This window comes from Aedes albopictus, chromosome 1, assembly GCF_035046485.1.
Source record: "Aedes albopictus strain Foshan chromosome 1, AalbF5, whole genome shotgun sequence".
Classification (NCBI taxonomy): Eukaryota; Metazoa; Arthropoda; class Insecta; order Diptera; family Culicidae; genus Aedes; species Aedes albopictus.
The window spans coordinates 320,462,691-320,476,061 of NC_085136.1; positions in this window are offsets into that span (position 1 = coordinate 320,462,691).

Genomic DNA, 13,371 nt, shown 5'->3' on the forward strand with positions numbered 1-13,371 from the left:
CAGATAAAACAACAAGGTTAAATTCATCCATACATTGTTTTTCGACAGCATGCTTCTGAACTGAGATAATAGCAAATGAATTTAAATCTTTGCAAATGAATGGTCGCAACCTTGTATTCTGGTTGTTATTTTTAAACTCTGGACTTTCTCCCATACCGAATATACCCACATTGCATGGTTTTCGAGCCTAAAACTTCTTAAAACAGCCATCACATTGAATTGACGGCCACCATCTTTGATTTTAGGCCGCCATCTTGAATGTTATGGTTGCCATTTGGGTCTCCTGATATATCCTCCATACCCAACATTCATATTGCATGGTTTTAGAGCCTTAAACTACATAAAACAAGTTTTAAATACTTTGACATCCATGCACGCAACAGAAACACGTGTTTGATGAACACATCAACGTGTTCCGGTGGGAATCGAACCCACGACTCCAAATTCACTAGCTGGGCGCCTCTTTTCCACCATGCTACAGAGCCGCTTGACCATCTCCGTCCCCTGAAGTCACAGAAGTTAACTCGATTCCACTAAGGCGCCGTCAAATTACGTAACGCACTAGTGGAAGGGGGGGGAGTATGACCAAGCGTTACGGTCCACACAATTTTTTTAGGATTTTCATTCAGAAAAGCGATACGGAGGGGGGGAGGGGGTAAAAAAGTGTCGATTTTAGCGTTGCGTAATAAATGGATTCTGCCTAATGCACATGGTTTGTTTTTTATTCACAATCCAATTCTCTTTTGAATGGAATTAGATGAACAACTACAAGTGCAATTTTCATGTATGTCAAACCGAAAGAGGAATTATTTTTGAATTGTCGTGAAGCATTTAACCCAAGTTACAATCTGGGTAAACCTCAAATATTTCACATTCGAATTTCTTATAAAATTTGCAAAAAATATGTTCTTTTGAACATTTAGTTTTATTGTTCAAAATGGGAATGAGTAGCTTGATGTTACAAGTGCCAAATCAATTTCGGCTTGTATGAGCTGCATTGGTATTACTTAAGTTGACTCCCCTTAAAACTCACAGACCATTAAATAATGCCATAAATTCTCATTTGCGTTCCCACCAATGCAATGCAACTAATTATATATAAAAGAACTCTCCAACTCGATAATGGCTCGTATGTGGCAACTGCGCCACTTTTTCCCCGTAAGCAATGGGAAAATTTCCTTTTTATCTCAATTAAGTTTCACCATCCACTCGAAAATGTTCTAATCCATTCCGACCGACGACCGTGGCATATTTGGGTCTCTCTGCCTTACCCGAAAGAGTTCACCCATCTAGTTTTGCTGCAGGGGGAAAAACATCACCGCACATACACAGCCATTCGAGTTGCATCTTTTCATAGCCACACTTCTGACTGATGCTATGCAGCCGCAGTCCATGAGTTCAAATTCACTGGAATCGGACCAAATTTGATTATTACCATAGAGTTCCATGATGCACCACACACATCAGAGCGAGCAGTTTCCGCACACACAAGCTGAACTGGAGTCGACGGCGACTGTCTGTGGGAAGAAATCCAACGGTCGTCGTCACATGTGTCGATGCTGGAGGAAACTGGCCCGGGACCGAGAACTAAATTTCCACTTCCCCGTTTTTTTTCTGAACTGTGTGTTTAGATAAAAATTATAACAACTCTCGCTTGTATGTTGCACTGCACTGCTGCTGCTGCTGCACCAGCGCTACGTCCAAACATCATCGCCATCAACGACAACACCAAACAAACACCCGTTGACGACGCGACGGAGATGAACGTCCAGCAGACACAGAACTTGAAAAATGAGAACTGGAGCAAGCACGTGGAAGGAATTAATTTTCCGCCACTTTTTGTGCACTTTCAATCGCGTCAATGTTTGCCCGGACGTACGATTGGCTCGCGCTCTGACCACGCTTCTCCACCATCGCATCGGTAGGTATAGACTGGAACTAGACTAAAAACTGACTGAAATGGCACCCGGTCTCCCATGATGGTACCCCGTTGTTGTGGTTGTAAGGGCGCAAAAGATTCAAATGTCATCCCTGGCAGCCGCGCTCCAGCTGGATGAAGTCATCCTCCAGCCAGCCTAGGTCTTAATGGCTAACAACCCAACAACGGCAAATCAGTTTACTTTTTTCGCTTTCTGCCCTGTGCCATTATTAACGCGAGGTGGTGTCCAACAACTGTATCGGCGAAAGCGAAACGATATATGGTGCGAAACCGGCGACATTAGGTCCCGAGCATTATACTTCCCCCCTCCGGTCACCGACCGGTACACCGACGTGACAGCCATAGTGTAGACCGCGGATCATCCAGCTAGAGGCCAATGCGAAACCCGGGGTGTGATATATATGTCAGGCGGGATCTAAGCGCGGCATTGATGTTGTAGAGCACTGTTTGCCGATTGGGTATGAGACGTGTGCTATGTGAGAAGTTATAGTTAGGATTCTGATTATCTGCGCGATCAGCAATCGTTGGCACTTTATGAGCGACGGAAACCATGTATCAATAAAATCTTGATTGTGCGCAAGGTGTGGGTATCCAAATGGATGGCAATCAGGAGTGTTAGCATTAGTGTGTCATAGTATCACTAAGATGACGGAATTAATTGGATGATATTGTCCCGGAAAGGTTGCTGACATCAGTTCTGGGCGGAGTAAATAGAGGTTTACAGGAAGCAGACACAGTAACAGCTAGAAATGTCATTTACGTACTATATCAACGATAATCGAGAATGCTGAATAGAGGCAAGAATCAATAGTGTTCACTCATATAAGGGAGTTTGGACATTTGGGTAGCGTTCTATAATGTGCACTTTTTCGCTAAAAATCTACCAATTTTAAGCCGAATTCTATCATTTTTGTGCTGGATTTGATAACCAGCTAGAAAGGAATAATTTATTTGTTTTGTTTCAAAATGGCTGAATCGTAGCGGAAGAATGCCCAGGATTGGAATCGCTGCCAACTCGCTAGTTCAACTCCTTAATACATATTTGTCAAGGCTTAGCTCGTTGCTCGCATTTCATTTCTATAAAGACCAATCCAGGTCCATCCATCTCCGGCTTCCTCCTTCGTACTATTTACCAGACCACTCCTCCTGTTGCCAACCTTCCCGCCAGATTCGCTCAGCGTCACCATTCGTCCAGGTACGACCACTGAGCTCCATTTGATCATCAAACTCTGCAAACCCTTCTTTGAGATGCTTCGCAGTCATCCAGGTAACCCGCATCGCCTATCGTTCCCATGAATCATGTTCTCCGTTGCAGTCAATCCATCCGCCTAAGGATCCTGTACTGCAACTCCACTGCCTATACAACGAATCCATCTCCAGGTCGATACGTGTTGTGGAACACGCTTCTGGGCCCATAACCTGTTGGAATCCCAACACAGTCAACCGATCGACCGGACATCAATGGTGCTGCCCGGAGTAATATCTCTACCGCATGTTTCCTGCCCATTCGACATAAGCTCCACGAAATATGGACATCCAAACAGCATACACACTTAATCCCACACTCGATGTTCGGTACTTTTTTTAGCGGATTCATTCGTCAAAACTACGAAATTGCTGAGCACTCGGTATTTTTCCTGAACCTCTACTGAATACTGCAACAAACATTGCTGACGACGACGGCAGTTGTTAAAAAATATATGCTGTGTACGGCAACATTTGTTGCTGATATGTTCAGCACACCTGAGTTCTCTCCTGCAGTGAACAAGTTCGGTAAAAATTGTTACTGATCAATCAGCAATCTTGATTTTTTTACTGAACTGTCGTCATTCGATTACCGAACAAACTGTTATCCTGAGCAGAGCTGTCAAACAGTTAGGACAAACGCCATCTTTTTTATTTCCGCGCTGTGATAGTGATAAATCAAACGAAAGTATTACGGGTGTGAAAATGGACTGCATTTTCGAGCATACTGGCAGCGCACTACCAGTGAGATGTAGGCGTACATAATAAACTGTAAGTACTTCTATTTTCATGTTCTTTTTACTTGTAGAAGACGAAACAAATGCAGTATCGGCCGGTGTCAGATTCCCGAAGATTCAGGAGGCTCGATAGATCAGAACAGAATCCACTGAACTTACAAGCTTTTATTATACATTATATTTTATTGTGCAGTTTATAAAGAAAATGATTTCAGCATTATGGAACAAGATTGTTGGAGCTCATTAATAAATCCCAATAAAAAACAACCGAACCTTTGACGGTTCGCCGACCACATCTACTACCACGTACCGCGAAGCATATTGTCCTCTGCCAATGGCTAGCGATATGACGCCGCTTGCACGTATACCGCGTCTTTCGAGATGTTGCGATATGCGCTGGCCATCCTCATGCACATAAACCTGCGGGTGCTCTCAAATTACTCTACCTTTCGGTTAACCGCTAAGAGCACTCGATCGCGCAGCGGAGCCATACCTAATATGGACACAACAACGTTCGTAAGCAGCCTATGTTTGCTCGAACATATCGCCGAACTGCTCGACGCTCATACGCTCATCCTGCTCATCCCCGAAAACGCTTTGATCGCCGTACTGGTTTTATTACAGGCATATTCGACGTGGCTGCCGTAGTTCAGCTTGTCATCATGACCCCCAGCTGTCGTACATCCACATTCCATGGAATCGGGCACAGGGTTGGTCCCTGGGATAATGAATTCTTCCGGTATTTTGTCCAAATATGCCTTCTGTAATACCTGTGGGTTTTCCACAGCGTTTCTTCAGCGATTGCTTTGGAGTACTTACCTTACCGGTCAGGCTAAGGCCGGGGTTGCCTCTATTGTACATAGTAGCCGCCTCCATTCCACTCGGTCCATGGATGTTTGTCTCCAGTTTTGCACTCTGCGTAGGGTCCGCAGATCGCCCTCCACTTGGTCAACCCACCTAGCTCGCTGCGCTCCACGTCTTCTTGTACCAGTCGGATGACTCTCGAGAATTATTTTAGTCGGGTTGCTATCCGACATCCTGATGACGTGACCCGCCCACCGCAGCCTCCCGATTTTCGCGGTATGGACGATGGTTGGTTCTCCCAGCAGCTGATGCAGCTCGTGGTTCATTCGCCTTCTCCAAGTCCCGTCTTCCATCTGTACTCCGCCGTAGATGGTACGCAACACCTTCCGTTCGAAAACTCCAAGGGCGCGTTGGTCCTCTGCACGTAGGGTCCATGTTTTGTGCCCATAGAGGACGACCGGTCTAATCAACGTTTTGTAGATGGTTAACTTCGTGTTACGGCGAACTTTATTCGATCGTAGAGTTCTGCGGAGTCTAAAGTAGGCACGATTTCCTGCCACAATGCGCCTCTGAATTTCTCTGCTGGTGTCGTTGTCGTCGGTCACCAGTGAGCCCAAGTACACGAATTCTTCAACCGCCTCGATTTCATCACCGTCGATATGAATTCGGGGTGGCTGGCGCGGTGGAGCCCTTTGCCATCATGTACTTTGTCTTCGACACATTAATGACTAATCCGATTCGTCTGGCTTCACTCTTCAGTCGGATGTACGTTTCCGCCATCGTCTCAAATTCACGAGTAATAATATCAATATCATCGGCGAAACCAAGCAGCTGAACGGATTTCGTGAAAATCGTCGCACTCGTGTTGCTTTGGAGTAACATGTTCTGATTCTGGAAATCCTTAATAATCCTAAGAATACGAAAAGAATACGAGAATGAAAAAAAATAGCTAGTGCATTTTGTGAGGAGTTTAAATAGGAACTGTCCATAGTTTTTGGAAAATGCTTTGTGATTTTTCGTTTTTATTTTATATTTCATTAATAATTCATCTTGTATCAAGGTCTTAATGAATCCCACAGGAACTCCAGCATGAACTTTTGAATGAACTACATGAAGAACTTCCTGGGAACTACTGGGGGAACGTCCAGGGAAAACTCCTGAAAAAAATCTTGGAAGAACTCCAGGAGGAATTCTCGGAGGACTTCCCGGAGGAACGCTTGCATGAATTTTTGGAGGAACTCCCGTAAGAATTTCCTGGAAGAATTGTTGGAGGATCTGCCGGAGCAGTCCACGAAGCAAATCCTAGAAAAATTCTCAGAGGAATTTCTGTAGGAATTTTCGGAGAAATTCCTAGAGGAATTTGGGTTGGCCAGGGAGGTCATAAATCCTTTTTATGGATAATAAGATGGTGGATATGAAAAATTATGAAAATAGGGCCTTGATGGATATGAAAAATCATCAAGATAGAGCTTTCGCATGCCTTGTTTTAGTGCCCTGACCAAGGCTCTGACGAATGTCCAGGTTCCCGCGGGGCCATTCCGACGACTGCGACAGGACCATATTGGGTTGGCTGGTTCTACATGTCCACTGCCAAACACGCATAAATCAGCTGGTCATTTTTGCCGAATACACTCATATTCTATCTAGTAAAGCAACCATATTTGAAAGCGTAAGGTACACCGGGACAAGTTGAAACGGGTGGGGCAAGATGAATCACGAAGTTTTGAAACAGATTTCAATACAATTTGGTAATTTATCCTTCGTTAAAAGATTGTTTGAATCAAAAACTATGTGTTATGGCGATCAAACAGTTTATCATCATTAGAAAACATCATGTTAACCTGCTGTTTCAACTTGCCCCGGTGTACCTTATACCGTGTACAGCGCGAAAGGCAACCAGAACGACATAGTAGAATAATAGGCATTTAGGATATGCAGGCGTTGGACAAAAGTGCAAATGCAGCTTCCAATTGGAATCTCTCATGTAGTGTCCTAGTGCACAAAAGACCTGTAAATTGTGTTAAGTGGTTAAGAATAAAAAGCCATGTTATTGGCAGAAACTTAAAATTTCACATCAGCTGGCTGATTACTGTGCGAAGACAGGCGACCCACCGTTTTTATCGAATCGTCATAATGTATCGAGCACTCGTTGTGCCAGACTATATACTCGAAATTTATTGATAAACTCGTTTTCTATGGACTTATCCACCGATGAATCGAATTCATCGCGGTCCGAGAATTTTGACACTAGAGCGGGGTCTTTCCAATTAGAATTGAACGATTCTGATTGGGAATGGCCCCGCTCTAGTGTCAAAATTCTCGGACCGCGATGAATTCAGTTCATCGGTGGATAAGTCCATAATGCGGCTACTATCGAGTCACGTGCAATTCCACTCGATTCGAGTTATAAAATAGCCCCCATAATTAGAAGCACATACTATTGATTGTGCTGTCGATGGTAAAATCGATAAATTATTTCTAGGGGATCCCTGCTACAACCTCTGGAGAAGTTGATATTCGACCAACATAAAGAATGAATACTTAACAAAAGTTTGTTCTAACACCTGTGTTAGGGAAGGTTCTAGAGACCCCCCAGAAAAATTTTGCACAAAACTTTGAACTCAAAGAGGAAACTCCAGGGGAAATCTTATTGAAAATGCTGAGGAATTTTTTGCGGGAACCCATTACGTTTCTGTAGGTTTTCCGGACAAATTTTTTGATCAATTTCTCCAAAAATTTCTTCTGCAATTTTCTCAAGAGGAATCTATTGATTTTATCAGGAGTTCGCCACAGATTCTTATAGGAACTGAAACTCTTAAAAAATAGTCTCCCTAATCATGCTAGATTTCCTCTAAAAACTTGTTTTCAACATTTTTAGTGTTCTACGATTGGAGTTAGTCGTAAGCTGTCTACGTTAAATCAAACTCAAGAGTCTCAAAAATACTTCTAACATTCGAAAAAAAAAAGTCCAATCCTTCCAAGTACTCAGTTGGAAAATTCATCAAAATGTTTTCAAAAACTTCACAAAAAAACAAACAAATTTAACAGGAACTTTTTGACTCTTCAATTTATAGACTTTTGTAGTTCCTCTAGCATTCAGTCGAAGGTTGTGAAGATTTCCGGTAAGTTATGTTGAGATATTGCACAACTAAAAATAAATGTTAATACGTTTTGGAGGAAACATATCTATCTAGGGTAATTGATCCGATCATGGAGGAGTTAAGCACTGGGTTCATGCTTAAACCACAATTGTATCGCCCCAAGCAAACTTTTTACATGGATTGAGTTGAAAATAATAAAATCTATCCTTTATCTACGAGAAATTAACGATGCCACTTTGAGGTTGTTATGATCATTTTATTCGTTTTTATCTGAAAGAACATTGTGTTCCTAATGTTGCGGTATTTGTTCCTAATGTTGCGGTATGTGTTCCTAATGTTGCGGTATCCCATTGAAATCATATGGGATACCGCAACATTAGGAACAGTACCGCAACAATAGGAACACATCAGCAAACACATTTAAGAAAATATTTTTTTTAAATAGGTTTTTGGGCAAATCTTAAGCAAACAAATGGTGCAATCTCATAATTTAGGCACAATACATCAATAAAAAATATCTTTTGGTAACATTTCAGTCGATAAAGTGCTCAATTGCCATTACCGCAACATTAGGAACTACCACAACGATGGGAACAATTACCCTATCTCAAAAAAATCACAACATATCACATACATTTTTGCAAGTAAACAGTAATGTGAAGTTTTTATCGAGAGAAGTTTCTTGCTCTATTTTTTTATTGCTTCACTTTTTTCATGTAGTGAAATTTTGTGGGGGGGACTATAAGGCGGGACCCAGTCGTTGCTGGAGTGAGGCGAGGATGTACAGAGCTGTAGCGTGGCCTCATGGCGCCCTTAGGTTGGCGCCCATCGACAAATTGGACATTGATAATTTGGAAAAATTGGCAGTTATTTTTCTAAGTTTCTCAAATTTTTAAGGATTTTGATGTTTTGAAGAAAAATTTTCCGTTCGATTTTTATTTTTATTTTCTAAAAGTGTTTTTCATTCGTTTCTTTAGAGATTTCAATGAGAGCCATCCAAATTTTTTCCCAAATCTATTTCTCTTATATGAATATAAGTACGAACACATTTTGCGTTTCAAATATCTCACTAAGTCTAGCACAATAGTTAGAAATGACATTCCAGAATTCCAGCATAATAACTGCATAAACTTCTTCAAGCAATCTTACAGTATTTTTTTCTGTCAGGACACGCGGCTGTTTGATTTTAAAACTACCACGTACTTTTTTTACAACGGCGCGTGTCCTGAAGGGTTGATTGAGTTTCTGGGGGTTTCAAGAAATTTCCTTGACTTCCTTGGGCATAGAGTATCTTCGTGCCTGCCACACGATATACACATGCAAAATGGTCATTGGCAGAGGAAGCTCTCAGTTAAAAACTGTGGAAGTGCTCATAGAACACTAAGCTGAGAAGCAGGCTTTGTCCCAGTGAGGACGTTACGCCAAGAAGAGGAGAGGAGGGGTTTCAAGAATCTTCAAACAATTTCTGGCCTGTTGGTTTTACCGAAGTTTTCTATTTTCAGGAACTTCACCAAAAGTATCTTCTGAAATTTAGTCAAAACATTTCCCAGAAAATCTGTAAGATTTTTTTTCGTGTTAATTAGACGAATCATGGAGGAATACCATGAGGAATTTCTGAGGAAAGCTCTATATGATTTTTTGTTGGAATCTCTGGAAGAATTTCTGCTGGGATCACTGAATAAAATTCGGCAAGAATCTCTAGAGGAATTTCTGCAGGAATATCCGCAGAAATAGCTGATGAAAATCCTAGAGACATTTCAGCAATACTTTCCAGTGGAGTTCATGGAGTAATTCTTGCGGGAATTCCTGGAGCAGTTCGTGAAGAAATACCTGAAGTTTTATGAAAAAATCTCTGGAGGAATTTCTGAAGCTTTTAAAGCTTTTAAAAGAATCCCTTGAAGGAATTTGGGATGAAATCAATGGCAGGTTTTCTAACGGAACACCTGGAGAAATTTCTAGAGGCTCTCCAAATTTATTATTTTGTAAAGGATTTCATGAAGAAATTCATGAAGGATTTTCTAGAAAAAATCTAGCAGAAATTTATGGAGCAAGCTCCAGTGAACATGGAACCATTTCGGAAGGAATGATTGGGAGATTTGAGATGTAAAGTGAGTATTTTCTGCTTTCTAATGGAGTGCAAAGAAGACTTTCTAACAGAAACTTCGGTCGAATTTCTAAAGAAAGTTTTAGAAGATTAAAAAAATAAATTAGTTGTTTAAAGAAGTAGCATAAGGTACAATTCACAAAAATAAAAATACCTATATTTTAAAAAAAAGCTAAAATAGTTTCTCTAGTAAAATAGTAGATTAATTTCCTGGTTACATTATCCTAAATGATTCAAAATAATCTTCAATTTATAAAAATGCGGAAGAACTAAAAAAACACATGATCATCTTAGATACTGTAAACAATTAAATCTTGATAACATTCAAGAAAACAATATTATCCTCCTGTTTCCTTCTAGCCTTAGGCCTTTTCGGCGCCCCTCTGAGATTGGCACCCTTGGCGGGGGCCAACCTGGCCAACCGCACGCTACGGCTCTAAGGATGTATACTATCACCGCTACTGTTCCTCATCGTAATCGACGAGATCCTGGTAGGTGCGATTGCTGTGGCAGCTCATTACCATGGAGCACCTAAATGACTTCGAATTGGCTGATGACGTTGCTCTCCTAGCTTAACGGTGCTCCGATAGACAGAGCAAGCTCAATGATCTTGCCAATCGCTCCTCAGCGGCAGGTCTTACCATCAACGTCCACAAGACCAAATCGTTGGATGTAAACACGGTCGACCCTTCCAGCTTTACGATAGCTGGGCAAGCAGTGGAGAATGTTGAAAGCTTCTAATATCTTGGTAGCCAAAAAGCGGCCGATGGCGGCACCAAGATCGACATAGGTGCATGGATCAAGAAGGCGAGGACTGCTTTTGAGAGTTTAAGAAATGCATAGAAAAACAACCAGATCAGTCGACGCTAGACATGGGTAACTCACTCGCGAATCGACTCAAAGAATCGATTCGCGAAACCGAGTGAGTGAACCATGATTCTTTTCAAAAGAGTTACGATTCACTTATGTTCATTACGATTTCAACGAGTTGCCAAAAAAGTTAGATTGACAGCGCTCTTAATAATGATTCGACGCAGAACATCGCAATCTTTACCAGTTGATCATATTTTGATTCTTATATTGTGTGACCGGCTCGCACGAGTGAATCGATTCTTCGATGGAATGAAGGAAAATCTGTGTATCCTGCATTTTACTAACGTCATGCTCAGGCGTTTGTGTATATCGTCAACGTCCGTGCCATGAAACCAGATTTTCTTCAAAACTAAGCAGAAATGTACGAAAAGGAGTCGGCTCACATCGAAAATCGACATTTTTCTTTAAATCTCGGAAATGAGTTACTGAATCGATCAAAAGAGTCGACTCTTTTTTGAGAGTGAATCGGAGGCGATTCACTCTCAAAATTGAATCAGTTTTCCCATCTGTAGTCGACGCACCAAAATCCGAATTATTAATTCGAACGTGAAATCTGTGCTGCTATACGCCAGTGAAACCTGGTGTGTATCAGCGGAGAACACTTAACGGCTGTAGGTCTCCATCAATAGATGCCTGCGGTATATAATTCGTGCATGGTGGCCTCACAATTGGATCTCCAACGTGGAGTTCCATCGTCGATGTCATCAAAAGTCGATAGCGACAGAAATTCGGCAGCGAAAGTGTTTTTATCAGGTTCATTGAAATAAACAACATGCTTGTAGGCGGACCAGGGCAAGTCTTGGCTGTATTGTTACTATAGAAGAAGATACCTTCAAGGAGGTGTAGAAACTTGTTTAACTACAAGACTTAACAACAGCTGACAATAATGTGAGTCGTGAAAAGTCGTTAAAGTTCAAATTCATGAAGGAGTAAGAATTATTACATTTTGAATTACATCACAACTTATATTACGTTGTATTCATTCATAACTTTTGTTTCTTCCTGAGACATTGTTACATATTTATCAAGATTGTTCGGCTTTATGAATGAAATGTTTCTCCGCACACATGCCATACTTGTTCAGCGATCCAAGTCTCGATTTTTGTGGCACAAGGTTCCATCTTGCAACTGTTGTTATCAATATCGACTTCCTGTACGGCACAAAAGCTAGTGAAGCCCACACATTCATTTGCTGATTACAGCATCCCGACCACAGTTCAGTACAGCATACTCTACATATCACCCCCGTTAGCGACGCCGGGGGTGACCTAAAAATAGAACATTGCGTCCTGCGTCTGACAAAGAAGCAGACCGGACAACAGTTCCAAAAATCTTTCCCCAAAAAGAACAAGTTTAGAGATAAACTAGCTCGGTCTGTTCCGCTCCAATTTCGTTTGATTAGAAAACCGTGCAGATTTGCTAGCTTCCGCTTAGTTCCACAACCACTCATTCCATCACCCTTTGCTTGCAGAGATTTGAACCGGGACAGTACGATTTCCCAGAACTGCCCAGGAGAGGAGTATCAAATTACTCCCACACTGACACCGCACAGCTTGGCATCAATCATGCTTCTCGTTAAGAACGATTCTGTGGTCTGAAACTTTTACAAGACAGGAGCCATACCCACCACTATGCTTCTTCTCGACAGGGACATCGTTTACGACACCAATCTGGGGCTCCCGGAGGTAAGGAGCGCAAGCAAAAACCAAAACAACTTTCGCCCGAAAACAACGTCGTCGTCGTCGTCGACTCGACAACCGCAAGACAACGAGATATTGTTTCAAATTGCCAACCCTAATCCTTTCCAGCTCGAGATTCACTTTCCGTCGTTCGCAGGAAGCTTTGCATACTTAGTCTTCAAATTGAATAAAATGGAATTTGTGCTTCGTGCCCTGAGCCGAGTGGATGTGTTTCGAGATTCCTTTATGGCATTATAAACGCCATCCCGGCATTTTCCCCTTCGAAAAAACCGCTCTTTACCAAAAATCACCAACCAACCGAACCCAAGCACCACACATGTGTGCCACTCTGCCGGGCTCTGTGTCACTCTTTTTCCCATCAGAGCGCATAAAATATTCATTTGCTTATGATTGTTTTCTTTCGAACTCGGCACCCACCGAGAAGATACCGCCGATGCTGTTGTTGCAGTACAATCGCCACTGATTTTCCTTCTTGGGCAGTGGTTTCCAAACATTTTATCTGAGCTCAGACCTCAGACCTAGGTCTAGACCCAAAACCCAACGCTTCAAGAGTTTATTACATTAGTTAGTTATGACCTAATTCAGCAGTAATTCAGCAAAAAATATCAGATAACCCCTGTTCTTTTATCATAAGAAAAAAGTCCCGTTTGAATTCGGCGAGACCGCGTTCTTCTTAGGGTGCTTTCATAAACCACATAGATCAAAATTTGACCATCTCAGATACTCCTCTTCCCCATCGTAATTTGTCCCTACAGAAATAAGAAATTTTGTAAGTTAGATTTTGGTACGACCCTCTTCCCCTAAAGATCTACACGTGGTTCATGAATGACCCTCGGCTTCTTCGAATTTGTTCCAGGAGAAGACGACG